The sequence below is a fragment of the Chrysemys picta genome, chromosome 7 (assembly GCF_011386835.1).
Source record: "Chrysemys picta bellii isolate R12L10 chromosome 7, ASM1138683v2, whole genome shotgun sequence".
Taxonomy (NCBI): Eukaryota; Metazoa; Chordata; order Testudines; family Emydidae; genus Chrysemys; species Chrysemys picta.
The window spans coordinates 21281323-21299658 of record NC_088797.1 but is presented as its reverse complement, the minus strand read 5'-3'; the positions used below and the strand labels follow the sequence as shown (position 1 = coordinate 21299658).

The 18336-nt window shown below is 46.1% G+C and overlaps 1 long non-coding RNA gene across 1 annotated transcript in view; it reads left to right on the top strand.

Moving 5' to 3' along the window:
• Positions 1-1742: 1742 nt before the first annotated feature.
• Positions 1743-18336, top strand: part of LOC135972551 (uncharacterized) — a 61830-nt gene continuing 45236 nt past the window's right edge. Inside the window, exon 1 of the long non-coding RNA XR_010589047.1 lies at positions 1743-1882. This is a non-coding gene — a long non-coding RNA (uncharacterized LOC135972551). The remainder of the gene's footprint in view (positions 1883-18336) is intronic.

Sequence of the window (18336 nt, the reverse complement as noted above, 5' to 3'; positions counted from 1 at the left end):
TTAAATTGCCACGGGAGCCCTGGGGAAGCAGCGGGGCTCCAGCGGCTATTTAAAGGGCCGGGGCGGTAGAGGCAGCGGGAGTCCCGGACTTTTTAAATAGCCCCCAGAGCCCCGCAGCCCTACCCCAGGGCTCCAGCAGTGGGGGTCTGGTAGCAATTTAAAGGGCCTGGGGCTCCGGCCCCTGCTGGGAGCCCTAGGTCCTTTAAATTGCCCCTGGGGAAACCGGGCCACCCTGGTACAGCGCACCGGCTCTTGCCAGTACACCGTACCGGGGCTTGGGCCCGGGGCCCAATTCAGGGGAATTGGTTGAATTGGCCTAAAGCCGGCCCTGGTGGGGGTATGGCCACAGAGCCGCAGGGAGGGGAACCCTGAGGTGTGGGGGCTGGGTGGGTACTGGGAGTTCCTCCTGAAGGGACGGGGGTTGGCCAAGGTCACTCAGCCCCGGGGTGTGGGAGGGGGACTGGCTGAGGGCACTAAGAGCCCCAGGAAGTGGGGGGGGGGCTGAGGGGAGGGACTGGCCAGGGGCACTCAGAGCTCGGGGGAGGGGCTGTCCGGGGGGGGCACTCACAGCCCCAGGAGGTGGGTGGGGGAGGGGCACACAGGATTTCAGGAATTTCCTGGCAGTGAAGAGCTGCTGGCGGCAGGGAGGAGCCAGCCGTGACAATCCCCCCCTGGGTTTCCTGGCTGGGCTAGTGGCTATGGGGGCCCGTGGCCAAGCTGCAGCAGAAGGTGACCTGAAGGAAATGCCTCGGCCTCGGCCTCCTGCTAGGAAGGGCCTGGGCCAGACAATGACCCACCGCGCAGTGTCCCAGCTCCCTGCCCCACATGTGTCTGTAAGGCACACTGCCCACCCGGACTGCTCATGGGGGTGGTGCAGTTTATGCATTACCCCTTGCTCAGAAATAGCCCTGGTTTTGTAAACCTATCATAATAATAAAAAGTTTGTTGATGAGATTTGTTTTTATAACACCCACCCACGTGGACGCCCATGTTTCTTACTGCTCACAGTTGTTATATCCTGTAGGTCTTTACGCTGTAGATTTTATTCTTAATATTTGTACATTTACCTGCACTGGTTGCAGCATCAATTTGAAGCAGCGCGTGTTGTGTCTCTTATAGCAGCTGTTGTACGCATGTACCCATACGGCTTATGCATGCACCAGATCTTCTTCACAATTCCCTTGCTGTGCCTGGCACTAGTTTAGGTGAGTTGAACTGGAAAACAATGGCTTTCTCCCATCGCATCACTACATGAAAATCTTCATCAGGTTGGTGTTGTTCCAGCGTATCATACTAGTGTTGGTTTTTTTCTAATCTGTTAGCTCAGGAGTTCTCAAACTGGGGGTCAGGACCCCTCAGGGGATTGCGAGGTTATTACATGGGGGGTCATGAGCTGTCAGCCTCCACCTCAAACCCCGCTTGCCTCCAGCACTTATAATGGTGTTAAATATATTAAAAAGTGTGTTTTATTTATTAGGGGGGTTGCACTCAGAGGCTTGCTGTGTAAAAGGGGTCGCCAGTAAAAAAGTTTGAGACCCACGAGCTCAACAGATTATTAGTCAGTTAATGCCTCCATATATCACAGAGGATCTTTTTATTAGGGTTATTCTTACAGGGTGGCTGGCCCTTTAAAGGGAGATGGATCTCACCCAACTTGTGACACAGCCAACTCTCCTCCCCAGGTGGGGAGAATGTGGCTGGTGAGTCATGGGACTAAATCAGGGCTCTGGGATAGACAAGGGAGACACCTGGGTAATGAGATATTGGGATTGGGACTTCAGAAGAGATCCGGAAGGCTCCTGCAGGAGACCCTGAGATATGAGAGAGCAACATCTAAAGAGAAAAGTCCCTAGCTAGGTAGGGCTGGGACTGGCCTGCCAAGGTAGGAAAGACTCCAGCCAGGAAGGCCTGGGTGTGGCTCGATGAAGAATGGGGAAGGATGAATATATAAAGTTTAAAATGTATGATGTTTTGATTTGAACTTGGAGGACCTTATTTTGGAACTGTTTGTGATTAGATACCAGCCTGAGTCTGGGTGTCGTTGGCTTTGAGAAAACCTTTGTGAAATTATTGAGGAGCCCTGTAGAGAGGAAAACAGAGGCAGGGATGCTGTAGGGTCACCCTATGCCAGAAGGGGGTGCTCCGGAAGTGGTGGCTCTGTTATAATTACATAAATTCCTTTGCATGAGAGGAGTCAGTGTGTGAATTCTCTAGCCACTTGCATGGCACCTTCTGTAACTGCACTTCTTGTTCTGCCAGTTCCCTTGAATCCTGACCTGCAGCACCCCTTTCTGACCTCCACGCTGGTTTAGAAAAGCACCTGACTCCAGATCTCAACACATCCTCCTGTTCCAGACCTAAATCTATTCTTAGCAGATACTGCCAGGGGAGCAGTGATTGTGTCATATGAGCAAACATGCACTCTGGACTATGTGGAGTTACCAAAGTTATGTGTGGGTCTCTGGGGCTTTTGTTGGGGCTGGTCTGCACACAGGAATCAACCACAAATCTTGGACTGGGAACCAGGTTCAGATTGAATTTCCCAAACTACAGTTTTGTTCAGATACAAAACTATGGTATGGACCCTGTGCTAAGTCACAGGAGATGAGTTAGAGTACGCTCAAAATAAGCCCATTTAAAATGTCAGACCCGAGCACAAATGCGTATCCACATTAAAGAACTAATGTGAAGAAACAGTTTTATTTCCTTTTAGCATCCCTGCATGTGTGGCGAAAAACATTCCCTCCTCATCACTCATCCTAAGGAGCGTATTTGCCTAAAGCAGTTGTGAATGAAAGTGATGTAATGAAATCACCCTCAATGGCCAGGCTGGGAATTCATCAAAAGATCCAGTGATCTTCTTAAAAACGTATCATTGCCTGTTGAATTGTTGAGCCTAATGGAAATAAAATTGGTCGACAAAGTCAGTTTTATTTTCCCAGAGTTATGGACTTCAGTGTATTTCCAATACCCTGCTAAACAAAGCTCTGAACCTGCCTCTTGTTCAATTCAAAGCATTTAATAACTGCATAAAAAAACTAGGCTGTTAAAATTTATATCCATAAGTTGTCATCGCTGCCTTATTTTCAGTTTTCCTGTGAAGTTATTAAAACATTGTGATTGTAATATATTTACAGAACAGTGGGAAATGAGGTGTGAATCTGACTGAAAGCACAATGAGTCTGATAAGATCTAGATAGCAGCAAATACCACCAATTAGATCTAAAGGGGAATACACATATATATATTCCATACTTTGTGTGTAGCTCTTCTCCTCCCAACTCCCATAAATATTAATGGGAACTGCAGGCATCAAAATCTGCTCAACAAGTTAAACTTCAAACCTCTAATGTTTTTGAATTGCTGCCTGTTCTTTTTCTGCATTCAGCATTATGGAAGATTGAAATATTGGTGCAAACTTGATGGTGATGTTATTCAGCTCACAAGTATTGAGTCCATTAGCCTTCTCCCAAGCCTATCTTAATTCAGAAAAAAAGACTTTTAACAGGTGAAAGTAGCGGTATAGAATTCTCTTTTCTTCTAATACAGCATCCATCACTGTGGTACCTGAACGCCTGGGCTTCTGGCCTGTTGCACAGTTGGCAGTAGGGTTAGCTCTGGAGCAAACTATACCTTTTCTAAGAGGGACATTAAGGCCTGGATCACAAAGGTGTTGCAATGCTGAGTGTCGCAGCACCTAAAAGTTAGGTGTCTAGAAAATTACAGGGTCGCCACTGTCATCCTGAAAGCCTGAATTAGGAATCTAGGCTTCCTATCCAATGAATGGGGAGAGAGAGGCACCTAAGAACGTGATCCACAAAAGCCAGCATGCTAAATGAGGAACCATCTAAGCTAGCCGATGGGAGATGCCAAGGACAGGGGTGTGCACTAAGCCCCACCCCTCTCTCGGAGATAAGTGCGGGCTGCAGGGATGCACCTATCTTTTCTTAGCTATTCACAAATGAGAACCTGTCTCCTGGAGTAAGGCGGTTCAAAATCCTGTTCAGGTCATTTTCCCCCCTGCTCTGACAGAGAGGGGAATTGAATCCTGGTCTCCCACATCCCAGGCTAGTGATCTAATTGATGGGCTAAAAGCTATAAACTCCTATCTTTCCCTGGTTTATGAATCATTCTGGGGTTTAGGCAGGAGATAGACATCCAGACACCTAAAGGGAAGCAGAAGTGTACATGCTCAGAGGAGGAAACATAGGTACCTAGGGAACTTTTATCCCACAAACTTAGGTGCCAAGTAAGATAGGTGCCTACAGGGTCCCGCAGGAGTTTTGTGTATCGCAGTGGAGCTGAAACTGGGACATAGGTGCTTAAGTCTGCGGTTTAAGTACCTAAATGCCTATGTGGATCTGGGCCTAAGTGCTTAGACTGTAAATTCTTTGGGGGGTAGGGACCATCTTTTTGTTCTGTGTTTGTGTAACACTGACAGACCCCATTCGTCGGCAGGCGGGGTCAAACCTGCGACCTCTGGAGCTAAATGCATGAGCCTCTACTGCATAAGCTAAAAGCCAAAGGCCCCATAGCTAAGGCTATAGAGCAGACTAATTAAGCTCTAAGTGGTCTCAGTGCCACTAGAGGGGACAGAGCACCACACTCAGGAGATGTGCAGGTTACATTTGTACAGCACCTAGCACCCTGGGGTCCTGCTCCGTGACTTGGGGGTCCTAGGCAATACTGCAACACAAGTCATAAATAATAATTAATTAATAATAATGGTACCCAGTACTGACAGCGCACACTCTTCTGTGTCCTCTGCCTGCCTGTCTGTCTGGGCTTCTAGTGCAGCCATCACTCTGATAGGTAGGCTCCATATGGAACCTATGCACTGTAAAAGGTCTGTGACTGACAAAAACACTGGCTCACACCAGCTGAGGAACTGGCCCATCAAATTTATGTCGCACCAATATATCTTACATGAAACATATGTTTCAAATATATTTTGGAGACATTAGGTACTCGAAATAATACAAAGCCTTGCAGGAAATATGTAAATGAAGCATTTCTGACACAGTCACATATGTTTTTCATGCACTTGTGCAATCTATTGGGAGTCATAGGTCACAAATATTGATTGAGATTTTCAGACACGCTCAGCGCCGGCCTAACTCTGCTGCCACTGGAGTCAATGGTTCTATAGACTGTAACGGGAGCAAGGCTAGGTCAATGCCAAACACTTGTGAAATTCCTACCCATTGGCGGCTTTAGAACTGTCCTGTTTGAGTCTTTCATCTCGGGCAGCCTGGTTTCACATGCTAGTTCGGGTGACAAATGAAATCAAGTTTACTGATTTCAGCCTAATCCCTGCCCCTGTGCCTAGAATACCATACCCTCTGCACAACGCAGCATGATTGGCAGTTCCTGCTCAGGACAGGCCACAGGCCTGGAATAGCAGGAGTGCAGGGCTGCCCGTGGGCTCAGGGCTGGAATAACAGGGGTTGTTGAAAGGCAGGGCTGAGGAGTACTGGCAGAGTTGTGTCCCAGTGCCAGGGCTGAAATAAGAGGGGCGTTACAGATTGGGAATGAAGTGCCTTGGCAGACCTCTGTAGGGAATCCTGTAAAACATCTGCCCGAGTGGTGCCTGGCTGAAATCCATGCTATTAGTCTCCTCTCTCTTATGAGCACTAAATTCACTCCTAAAACATTTTTAATTAAAAAAAAAAGATATGCAGGAAATATATGGGGATATTTCCCCCCTTTAGGTGCACCCCAGCACCATGAACTCCAGGTGTTTACAGCTAAAAAGCTTTCCAAAGGCAGAGGCTGAGTGCCCAGGCACAAAGCAGTGAACATGTTCCAGTTGCTGCAGTTAGTGCATTTCCTGTGTTTTGAGGGGACTTTTTCCATTGCTAATTTTTCTTTGACAAGAAGCAGGGGGCCCAGTATGTAGCTCTCTGCATGGACAGTATTGAATGGACAGGACAGATCTGCAGTTCCATTTGCTGGCACTTGAAAGAAACTCCAAGCTTTAGTTACATTAGAAGCATTTAAGATGCCCCTGAGAGTCCCTCTTATAGACAGCTTTATTCCTGCTGATTCTGACTGTATAATGCTAGAGCAGAAGCCCAGGCCCAGCATGGCTGGTAGGAGAGGGGTTTCATTATTTTCATTCTTAATTTTCATTTCAGCCTGGTTGGTAATGTGTATTGCTGTTGCTACTAGGAAGGGGTGGGGGTGAGGAGGAGAGGGGAGAGATGTTGCTTAGTAGATTTAACGGCGTTTATTGGCATTCTTTAGAAGCGAATTTTGTGCTAGTGAAGGATGCCAGATTGACAGTCCTCCAAAATGAAGCCTCTTTATGAATCTACATAGCAGGATCAGTGCAGAAATCTGAGTTGCTTGGACACTGGCTCTAAAAAGCCTGTCTTATACGGGTAAGAGGGGGGCTCAGTCTCCCTGGTCTATTCAGTCCTTAGCCTGTCTGTTGAGAATGCCAAGAAGGGGCCCAACACATGCCCGATGAAGGTTCCTGTCTTATGGGAAATTCTCCATTCGGAACTGGGCTGAGCCCACCAGCCCATTCCACACAGGTCACCAAAGAGTTTTCAAGGTGGCAGTGGTCACTTCCCTGCTGGCTGAGTTCAAACCTGTGATCCAGAGGTGAACGGGGTTGGTCATTTTGATGGGGTGTCCCAGGCATTTGCAGCTCTCTATCAGAGGCCCCACTGCCTTTTGGAAGAGAAGAACAGTGAGTATGGACCCCAAGGGATTGCCTAGAGAGACCTCCCAGGATCAACTGCTGGCAGATCCATTGAGACTTGGTCCTCCAGCAGCTAGAAGGTCCAGGAGCAGGCAGAGGCCAGTCAGGACCCAGCAGGTCAGATCAAAAGGACTGTCTGCTTCACGCAGGGAGCCAGTTCTGGACAAGGCTCTGTCAGGGAAAGGTATCCCTGTCTTAACCCAAGAAACTTTGCCTGGTCAGGGGCTTAACTCGGGCAGTATTTTAGTTGGATCAGCAACGGACTATTGTTTTATGTCGGGGTTTTAAATTCCCAGGTGACCATTTTGAGTTAATTATTAATTTATTTTTTGTTAAATGAAGGAGAGCCAGATCTGTGGGATGCCCGGGTTCAGGTAAGCCCTGGTCATATCACCAACCCTGCAGCCGTTGGTAACATCACATTTGCTGCTCTGAGTGGAGAGCAGGAAATAAAAGCATTGACAGTAAGGTGTGGGGTGAACTGTTTCAGGAAAATTCTAAATGTGCCCATCCAGGAGTTATTTAAATGTTCCCCACAGAGTTAACTTGTGGGGCATAGCTCCAGATATACACACCAGAAGGTTGGTTTTTCATTTCCAGAGCAGAGTTCCTATTTTCTTGTTGGGTTGGATTATCCTTGAACAGTTTGTTGAACCATTCTCTGTGATTTGGTTATCACAAAATAATAACTTAAATACAGAGCATGCCTTTCACTCCAAAGCACTTTGCAGACTGTATACTTATTGCAGCAATCACTTCACCCGCTCCAGCAGCTCCGCTAGTGCTGGGACAGGAGAGTGGCAGCTGGCATACTGCACAGCTTTGGGCAGGGGAGAGGAATTTTGGCCAAGGACACCAGTAAAACCCTCTTCTTAGATACGGGGCTTCTTAGTCTGTGCAGAGCAGAAAGGGCTTTAGTTGCTAAGTGCTCAGATAAAAGCGCACACACATATAACTACGTTTACCAGCCCAGAAGAATGAGGAGCTGTCTCAGAACTGTCTGGAGATGAACTTATGCTGTTTCAGAATCTCTGTGTTTTAAATGCAGGGGTCACAGCACTAGCTCATCCCCTCTGGGGATGGCTGGAGACATAATCTATTTGTACATTTTCAATCTAATACAGCATGTTACTGCATATATATGTGCCGAACTGATAGTAACAATCCATTCATTATTCTGGAAACATAAGGCAGATTTAGTGCTTTGCTGCAATTTGCTGATCCTCGACTTTTCAATCCATTTGAACCTGTTTCCCTTCATGTTAAATATCTTTTGAGCAGTGTTGGCTCTGGAGTTTTTGATGACCTAAGCAAAGTTTGAAGGTCATTTAAACAGAATAAGTGGTGAAGACTGAGCAAAGTTCGAGTAGCTATTGAACAGAGTCCATAAGCTGCTCATAGTTGTGTCTCCTGGATATCTGTTTTGCTTCTTTAATGGGAATTGCTGGCTTGGCTTTTCAGGATTTTAGCAAAATATGCTACTCAAAAGCATCAGTTATATCAGATTTAAAGCACAGATAATGTAACAATAAAAGGTAATATAACGGTTAATATTTTAACTTTACAGCTCAGAATGGTATATTGCACTTATGCTGGCAAGGAAGAAATTCTAAAGGCTATTAATCTTCATGCTTCAGGGCATAAAACCGATCATGGGCTGGGCGACAGGAAAAAAGTTCCCTTCTTCCCTCTAAAAATTTTGAGGTTCACAGAATCTGATGCTGGCATTAGGTGCACTGGTAGATATGGACAGAATCATATTCTTGATGATGCTTTCCAGCACTTTCCATAAGCACTGACAAGCAAGTTGATCTTGCAAGGAAATGTTCTGAAGGGGAAACTTTGGGATTCTTTGTTTAATGGAGTGCAGGTTACTGCATGTTATGCGGTCATACTTGGCAGAGAGGTAGAGGCTAGGGAAGTGTTAAGTTATAGTGTAAATTGAGTTTATTGCTGTCTGGCAGAATATTTTGGCAGCCTTTTGTGATGAGCCTTTGCCACAAACACTTTTTGCATTTGGAACTAGGTCAAACAGTTAATCTGCGTGTCTGCAGGGAAACGCACTTTACTGTAGCAGCTCTTACTATCGAAGGGTAAATATACCTCCATATTCACACTAAATGCCTCTTTCTGATTGTCTGTAAAATATTGAGCCTGATTCAGCTTTCACTTTCTGAGTGACACTATAGGCAATGGATTTACACCAGTGTAAAATGGTTGTAAAAGTGGGAGAAGCATGACTGACTCAAAAGGTCCTATGTCAAAAGAAAGTTTCCTCAAGTTATTTTCTTTGTGTAGTGAAGCTCATGGGTTTAACCACCTATTTAAGGCATCTTGGTAGCTAAGCATTTGGGCCAGATTCTAATACCCTCACCTGAGTTAAGCAGCTTTCTACTTTATGAGTGATTCACTGGATGCGGCCCTAAGTTTGGCATTAAGAGAGCTCGATTCTATTCCTGCTTCTGCCATGTCTTCCTGTGTGATGCTAGCCAATCATTTCACCTCTCCGTGTCTGTTTCCCCTCCAATCCTTGTCTGTTTAGATTGGAAGCTGTTTAGGGCAGGCACTGTCTCTTCCTCTGTTTGGATAGTGCCTAGAACAGTGAAGCACTGATTTCAGTTGGGGCCTTTAGGTGCCACTTATAAATAAATAGTCCATTGAATTCAGTGAGCCTATTCATCAAGTCAGGCATTAGTCAACATGAGTAAGAGTATCCCAATCTAGTTTTGCCAAACTAATCCCTGTGTAAGATCTCTGGCTTTGCAGTGATATGGGCAGAATCCACTCTTGTGATTCAAGAAAAAATAGAGTTGAATAACGGTGCAAACATGATTCTTTCTGACATGCACAAAGTACCACTGTCCACTAGATCTGGGGCCACGAAAAAAATCATCCCACGTGACTTAGCGGGACCTTCCTTTCTGCCTTGTTTGCTTTTTTTCTGTACAATGAGCAAGAATTATCTATTAGGGTAGAACAAGTATATCTGACACAATCCCTTCTCTGTAATTTCAGTAGTGGAAGGGAGGGAAAAGAAGGAATTAGCAAACTTCAGCCCTTTTTTTTTTTTTTATGTTCCAATAGCAGTACCAGTTGAAATGAATGGGACTGGTGTTTGTGTGTGGTGAGGAGTGGGGTTATTTGTCTAAGCTACAGACTGAAGGGTCAATTATATGCCTAAATCAGCCTTGGTATTCAAATACTTTCCTAGATAGCTTTGGAATGCTAAGTCTTTGTAGTTTTTTTTTTTATTAACATTGATCATCAGCTGTACCAATTAATGCAATTACTTGGTGCAAAATAAGGCATCCTATCAGATCTGTATCAGACTCTAGCCCTCTCAGAAAAACTATTTGGGCAGAACAGCCTGGAGAAGGGGATTAGCCAAAGAAAACATTTCTGTTAAAATAAATTACTATTTTTTCTGAAGAAATTATACCTGGCCTGCATGCGGAGTCCTAACCCGTGTCCTTTTCAATACGTACTAAATCGTATTACTAACCAGGCTGTCATATTAACTATCTTTGATTTTTATTTTAAAAACACAAGGGAAATAAATGTTAAAATCTAGGAAATTGGCTCAATATTGAAACTTCCTCTTGGGATACAACTAATATTTTAAGTTACATTGGCCATGATGGGAGGGGGATGCTATATGTATTCAGGTCTGTTTCTTCCCAATTAATTTCAAAGACTAGTGAAGTTTACAGGCATGCAGTCAGTTTCACAGCTGGTGGACACAATGATTATCAGAGATGTGCACTGAGCACAGCCTCTAATCTGTACTACAACACCGAGCACTAAAGGGCAGAAGAGGGACTTGAACCTCCAGATCTGACTGTGTCCCCTATAGTTTTGGTTCTTAAATTGGAACCAAAATAGAAAGGGTCCCTATTGACCTTTAATGGGGCAGATCTTTATCACCTCCTCTATACTCTTACAGAGTCTCCGCTGTGACCATATGAGGAAGGTAGTCCATCTTGGTAATGTAAAACAGATTCCCTCTGAGCATAGGCGCCGACTTCTTCTGGCGCCGGTGGGTGCTCGAACCGCCTCTGCCCCTGGCCCCGCCCCAATTCCAACCGCTTACCCAAAGTCCTCGCCCCAACTCCGTCCCCTCCCTGCCCCTATTCCAACCCCTTCCCCAAATCCCCGCCCCAGCCCCACCTCTTCCCCACCTCCTCCCTGAGCGCGCCACGTTCCCGCTCCTCTCCCCTTCCTCCCAGCGCTTGCTACAGCTGTTCGGAGGTGGCCCGGTTAGGGAGAAGGAATTACCCAAACTCACCTCCGGTGTTTTACAGGCTCTGGATCTGTGATACGACAGTGCTAGATTGGCCAGATTGTGCCTAGTGCACAGAAAAACTATTTCCCCAACATGTCTCTGCTGCTATACCACACACAAATAGGAGTCTCTCCTCTGGCACAATAAACAGGTGCAAAACTCTTCTTTTTCTGTGCCCCACAGGAAAGAACACAATAGTCTCACTTCTGCTGTTATTCTGCTATTACTGGCAAGGACCTGGCATCTTTACTTGACTTTGCCAGTGACAATACACTTTGCTGCAATTTCTCCCTTGGGCTGTATGGCTGCATGACATGCTTTTCCCTGCATACAGAGTGCATGAGAGAGAGATGCATTTAGCTTGAAAGGGGTAGGTGCCAAAAGTGGAGCTAATGGGGTTACATGGAGTCCACAGTTGCAGTTCATATTGTCCAGGGAAATGTCACACAACTTACCTCCAAGAAAGAAATCTGACTCTTTAAATAGAGGGAGGGGAAGGACTTGGGGGTGTGTATGTGGGTGTGTATAGGGGGGTACAGACAGCAATTCAACTCCTGTACGGTGGTCATAAGTGGCACATATGGTCATAGTCCTAGAGGAGAGGGAATGGGAACCACCACCGTGTCGCACAGGTCACCCATCCGAGGTATGTTGGCTCCGCCCTGCCTGTGGGAAATGTAGATGATGTCCGTGCTGACCCTCTGGGGAAGGTAGAGCCACTTCTTCATGAGCTGCCTGATGGTATTGTCGGCCTTGTTCAGGGGCACCTTGGCTACGGCCGATCCCCTGAGGACAAAGGAGATGTGGGGGATCAGGAAGGTATTGAGGGCATTGATCTTTTGCCAGGGGGCGAGCAGGGAGGAGTCGATTTGGACCGCGTCTCACAGGATCTCCGCGATGGTGTCTTTGGGGGTCTGTCGGACGCAGTCTCCTGTGGGTGTGCCGAGGTGTTGGTATACCTCTCCCTCTTTAAGGGAGGCCATGGGCTCGCCCTGGACCAGGAATCGTGATGGCCGGACCAGCGCCCTGGCGCTACCGTCGATGTGGAGGGAGGCGCACTTTTGGGGGTTGAAGGGGAGGCCCATCCACTCGGCGGCTTGGCCGGTGATGTTGAGCATTTGCTGGAGGCTTTCCAAGTTGTCGGCGACCAGGGCCAGGTCGTCCACGTAGGCCAGAATGCTGATTTTCTTGCCACGCAGGTTGAAGCCGGTCGGGCCGCTGGAGATGGCTCGGATGAGCGGTTCCATGGCCAGGTTGAAGATGATGGAGCTGCGGGGGCATCCTTGTTTCACGCCGTGGTGGATGGGGATGGCGTCCGTCTCTCTGTCCATGGCGCAGTCCTTGTAGAAGTCCCGGAGGATCTGGATGAAGGTTTCTGGCATCCCGAACTCTCCCAGGCTGGCAAAGATGTGATGGTGGGGTATGGACCCGAAGGCGTTGGTCAGGTCAAGCCATGCTACGGTGCACTGCCCCTTGGACCTCCTGGCTTCCTGAATGGCCATCTGAAGGAGGAAGTTGTGCTCGTAGCATCCCTCGCAGGACATGAAACCCTTCTGTACTGAGCTGACAGCGCCCCCGCACACTGACCAGTCTGTGATCCTTGCCACGAGGCAGCTGGCATACAGCTTGTAGAACCTATCTCATAGAACTGGAAGGGACCCCGAAAGGTCATCGAGTCCAGCCCCCTGCCTTCACTAGCAGGACTAAGTACTGATTTTTGCCCCAGATCCCTAACCCTGGGTTTAGCAGGCCAATGCTCAAACCACTGAGCTATTCCTTCTGACTACTGAGCAATCTTATACTTCTATAATCTTACAATTTAACTCTATTCCATGACATAGTAGTTAATCATAATGTCACAACAAATGAATGACAAAATGAACTAATTGGCTACACTCCTGATGCCTGATTCTCGATTTGCCTTCCAGCCTGTCTTGGACTCTGACCTACCAGTAACCTGACTCACTCTCTGACCACTAGGTGTGACCACCCTTTGTCCCAGTTATGACATTTGGTCTCTGAAAGCAGAGATCTAGATTTAATGGCTAGGAACTCTTCATCCTCCTGGCCAGGCTTTACGGCTCCCCTTCGGGACTCAGTTGCTGAAGTGCATGTCACCATTGGGCTATGGTTGCCAATCTCCATACCTGTATTAGAAAATAAAAGAGTTAAAAGTAGGTCACATATCCCATTAGTGCAAACTCTTCCTTCTGAGGTGCATCAAGGCATTATTTCATGTGTTCCTAAGCCAAGGGCTAACGATCCCAGCACACGCTGAGCATCAGTGGCCAATCGTCCGTTTTAGATCTTTCTGTGAATTTTGAGAACCAGGAGTACAGTGTATTCAGAACACAGCAGTGGCAACAGGCAGAAATGTCTACGCAGAGATACTAGTGACCCTAGCTAAATGTGGTGGTCAGTCTCAATAGCAAATTTAATTTGTCACTGAAACATGTAAGTACACCTCTACCTCGACATAACGGTGTCCTCGGGAGCCAAAAAATCTTACCGCGTTACGGGTGAAACCGCATTATATTGAACTTGCTTTGATCCACCAGAGTGTGCAGCCCTCTCCTCCCCCCCCCCTCGGAGCACTGCTTTACCACGTTATATCCGAATTCGTGTTAGATCGGGTCACGTTATATCGGGATAGAGGTGTATATTTGTAAAGCAAGAAAATGATGTCCTTGCCTATCACACAGAGAGCAGAGGCATTATAGCGAGGATATGCAGGTATTAGGAGCTCAGGAAATATAATATTGGGACTTGTTTTCACTAATTTAAAAAGTGTGTTTTTACATCAATGTAACTGTACCCCACCTAGGGCTTAGCTAGTCTATTTTACCTTATGGTAAAACTAAAGTGCTTGTCTTCACTGGGGTTTTTAACTCAGTGTAGCTCATGTCCCTTAGTTACCTCAAAGTAAAAATGCACCTTTCATTAACAGTGAAGACAAGGCCAAAAATGGATTTACTTTGTATAGTGAGATTAACCGGAAGCTTTACAGACAATAGATGTACAGTGATCTCTGTATGTCAGAAGATACAAGAAAATCACAGGGCTCACTTGATCATTTTTTGAGACCAGAGGCAAGGACGCCAGAGAAATTACTAGTGTTCTTTTCTTGAAAAAATGAGTTCCTCATCTCATGTACTTACACACACAAAGAGGTAGGTGAATACTACAAGCTAGGACTTACCTTTGTCCTCAAGCTTGACATCCCAGCCAATTGCTTTGAAAGTTACTAGGGCCGCAGGATGTCCCTTGCCTGAGGCATGGAAACCTGATTGCTATCGATGTTGATTTGCTGAGCGTTTACAGTGCAGTACTGAAACTGGCAGCATTACTACATCATTTAATAGCAGTGCTGGTTTAGAGAATTTAATCAAAAGAGGAGGCACATTTTGTTTACTGCTTCAAACAGTAGCTAATGAATAGCTCCGGCTGGTTGAAAATTTTCCATCAAAACTCTTTTTATACTGAAAATTGGGCTACTGACTAAACCAAACTTCCATAGACGTTGTCTGATTTTTGTGCAAACCATTTCAATGTTTCAAATCCAAAACCCGAGTCAAAAATATTTCTTCAAAAATGCCCAGTTTTGGAGTTTAAGATTTTTGAGTGAAAGTCTGAATTTTCTGACCATCTCTACTAATGATACTTAGCTCTCATCAAATAGTTTCTATCCACAGAACCCAAGGTGTGTCGATAAGTGCTGTCATCTCCTTTTTACAGACAGGGAAACTGAGGCACGGAGAGACCAAAGATCTCACAGCAGGTCAGTGGCAGAGATGGGAATAAAATCTAGGTCTCTTGCACCCCAGTCAAGGATAGTGTCCACTAGACTATGCTACCAGACAAAAACCTTCAGTCAACCTATGCTGTATCATTCCTCCCATTTACAAATACAGTAGATACTGCCTCAGTGATCGTTAGCACACTGGCATGTAATGTTTGTGCTATACATAGGGAATTATACCCAGAGCTCACATTAACGCTTGCAAGCGCTATGCTCTTGTTTCCTCAGATACAATATCAAGTTGATCATTTACCACTTGTGTGTGTCTTTATGTGTTAGCCTAGGTGGCAGACGGATAACTCTAAATGGGAGTTCCTTTATTGATCTACTGGTACAGCACGGGCACTGAAAGCACCAACTTTCACTCACCACCCTACTTAAGTGCCTTAATCCAGACAGAGTGGGTAGTTCTCTTCCCAGGTCTATTCATTCTTAGCCTCTCACTGAGACTGATAATAAGCATGCTAATTAGTGATAATTGTGATGATGCTTTTGAGTCAGAGATGAAACCTCCCTGCCTGCTAAGTACTGGGCAGAGATCATGAACTCATTTCATAGGGGCTCCTTGAGCTGGGCAATCATGCAAACAAAAGTTCTGAGTGGGCAGGCATTTTGCATTGTGAAAAAACATGCCCCTGAACAGTCTGTTCTGCCGCAGTGCTCCCATGCAGTGGGAAGGATGGGACTGCAATTTCTAGGAGTATTTCTAGGAAACTTAGAGTTGTTTTGAAAATACATCATAAAGTTTAGGGCCTGTTTATTTTTTTTAATTAGGTGCCCTACTTTGTGCCCTAATTTTCACTTGCAATTGCTGATCGCCTGTACAACAGGTAGCATGTGCAAATGAATCCAATTAATCATGCACAATAAGTAACCCAGTTTGCATATGCAACTGCGTGCAGAAATTAGGCATACCTCTTTTATTAATGAGGGGTGAAATCCTGACCCCTATTGAAGTCAATGAGAAAACGCCCATTGACTTCAACAAAGCCTTAATTTCACCCAAAGTCTTTAATTTTTTGCATGCTCTGCTATTAGATTGTACATTTTTCTGACCATGTAGGAATGCTCTCCAAAGAAGATAAATGAACACAATACCCACCCCATAACTCAAAGATAAACATTCACTGACATTCAAGTAGTTTGAATGGGATTCTCCTCTTACTTCTCTGAGAGGCCAGCTTGACTGCAGGTGTATAACACCTGGCAAGATTCTCCCAGTGACTGCACATTGAAGGAAGGAGGGGGGCATACGTTTATAGCAACCCACCTCTTTATATTATAGAAAGCATTGAGAATGGAAAGGTTGGATGTAGCCCATAAGTTTATAGCAATAGCATTCCTGGCTAATTGAATTTCTGCATTAGAGGCAATAAATATTGGATTATTTATTTTACATTATAACTGCTTTTTCCCCAACCCCCCACATACCTCTCTCTATCTCTCTCTGTGGTAGGGAAAGGAGCATATGATAAGTGTGATATAGTACAGTTGAATATTAATCTCTTCTGTTCAGTCAGTACATGCATTTATTTACATGGATGATTTGCTAGTTTTGTTTGAATACACATACATATTTAACAGCAAGGTTTATTATTCAAAATGTCATCAAATTAACTCTTTTAAAAGATGCCAATACTATTGGCAAGAAATGCATTTTATTTCTTTGTAAAGGCGCTGCTTGCTCAGACATCCATTTCTTAGGAAATCCAGTACTTTTCCAAATGCAGAGACACTGGTGACGAGCAACTGTCATTCCCACATTAAAAAGCAAAACCCAAGCTTGATCTTCTTACGGCAGATTAGGGAAAGAGATAAAAATGAGACGAAAACCTCCAATGTCTGTTCCACTAGGTTCGAGGCATTCTTTTTGTTTTAGTTCCACACTCTGCCTCTTTAATTCCCGCTGGCTCAAATGCCAATTTTCTGCTATGCTGGCATGACTGCCGAAGAATTGCTTCTGTTAATAAACTGCACAAAATAGCTGAGCAATTAGGCAATTAAACTGTTTTAAATTTAATTTAAAAGCCTGGCATTTTGCTAGGAGCTTTGGGTTTCCCCCCTCCCTCCTTCTTTCCTTTTTCTTGTTGGTAGGTGGAAGGCAAGTCAAAACAGTGGAAATGCAATGGGGCTAGGGAAAGGACTCTTCTGTGATCAGAATTCACCCTCGCTTTCATTCCAGAACTGCACCGGGGTTGATTGTTAGGGGGAGCACAGTTGTTGCTTGCACCATATTGGAACAAGTCATTTTTTCCCAAACATTTAACACACAAACAAGCGTAATCTGATTTCTGTCCCAATCCCATGTGGGTATCAGGGCGTGTAAGCATATGATTTCAGGAGCTGCCTACCTGATCTCCGCTGCTAATGCCCATTAAGGTGGGAAGGAAAGCACAGGTAGTATTACGCATGGCTTGGGCCACCTGCCATGCTCATCCCCATGAGTTCCCATTATCTTAAAGGGGTTTCCCTGGGACGTATGAAATATATGCGAGTTTATCTACTCAGTACTGAAAGGGTTTCCTTTTTGACTGTATATGATACCTCTCCTCTTACCTTTTATACAAAGGGTTTCTTTTGTTTTTGATCATTGACATGAGAGATGGAAAGGCTTCCTTCACCATGCTCCTTCCAGTGCAACTCAGTCCTGACATGCAACGTTCCCACTTTTTCTTTCCAACCCTAGGCCCTTATTCAGCTCCGCCAATGCAGCTCATTCGGGACCCGGAGTACGCACTCCTATTCCAATCTTGGGCTGCCTTCTGGTTCTGCCACGGTGAAGCCATCTTACAGCACCCCTGCTATTTCTGTGCTGACCTCCAGACAGCTCTGACATTGTACCCAGGAGCGGCTCCAGGCACCAGCGCACCAAGCGCGTGCCTGGGGCAGCAAGCCGCAGGGGGCAGCCTGCCGGTCACTGTGAGGGCGGCAGTCAGGCAGCCTTCGGCGGCATGCCTGTGGTAGGTCCGCCAGTCCCACGGCTTTGGCGGCAATTCGGCGGCAGGTATGCCGAATCCGCGGGACCAGCAGACCTACCGTAGGCGCACCGCCGAGAGCCGCCTGACTGCCGTGCTTGGAGCGGCAAAAAACATAGAGCCGGCCCCGATTGTACCTCAATCCAGAGGCACAGCCCTATCCACGACTAGTGCAGCCCTGGCTCCCCACACAGCGCTGTCTATGCACCCCAGTTTTGATCCACACAGAGGTGATGTGTGGGTAGGATGCAGGGTCACATGCTCTCCTCCCGCCCCAGATTTCTGCTAGGGTTTATATGCCCTGCCCTGAATTGTACTGCATAGTACCAGACCTTTAAATTGTCCCCCCCACCCCACCCCACTCCATTATCAACAATAACGCGTCATCTTTGCATCCACACCTCCTTCTATTCTTGTCCCGGACTCAAACCAAGTTGCACCACTGCACCTCTATCCTGCACTGCAACTCCCAGTCCAATATCAGAGGGGTAGCCGTGTTAGTCTGAATCTGTAAAAAGCAGCAGAGGGTCCTGTGGCACCTTTGAGACTAACAGAAGTACTGGGAGCATAA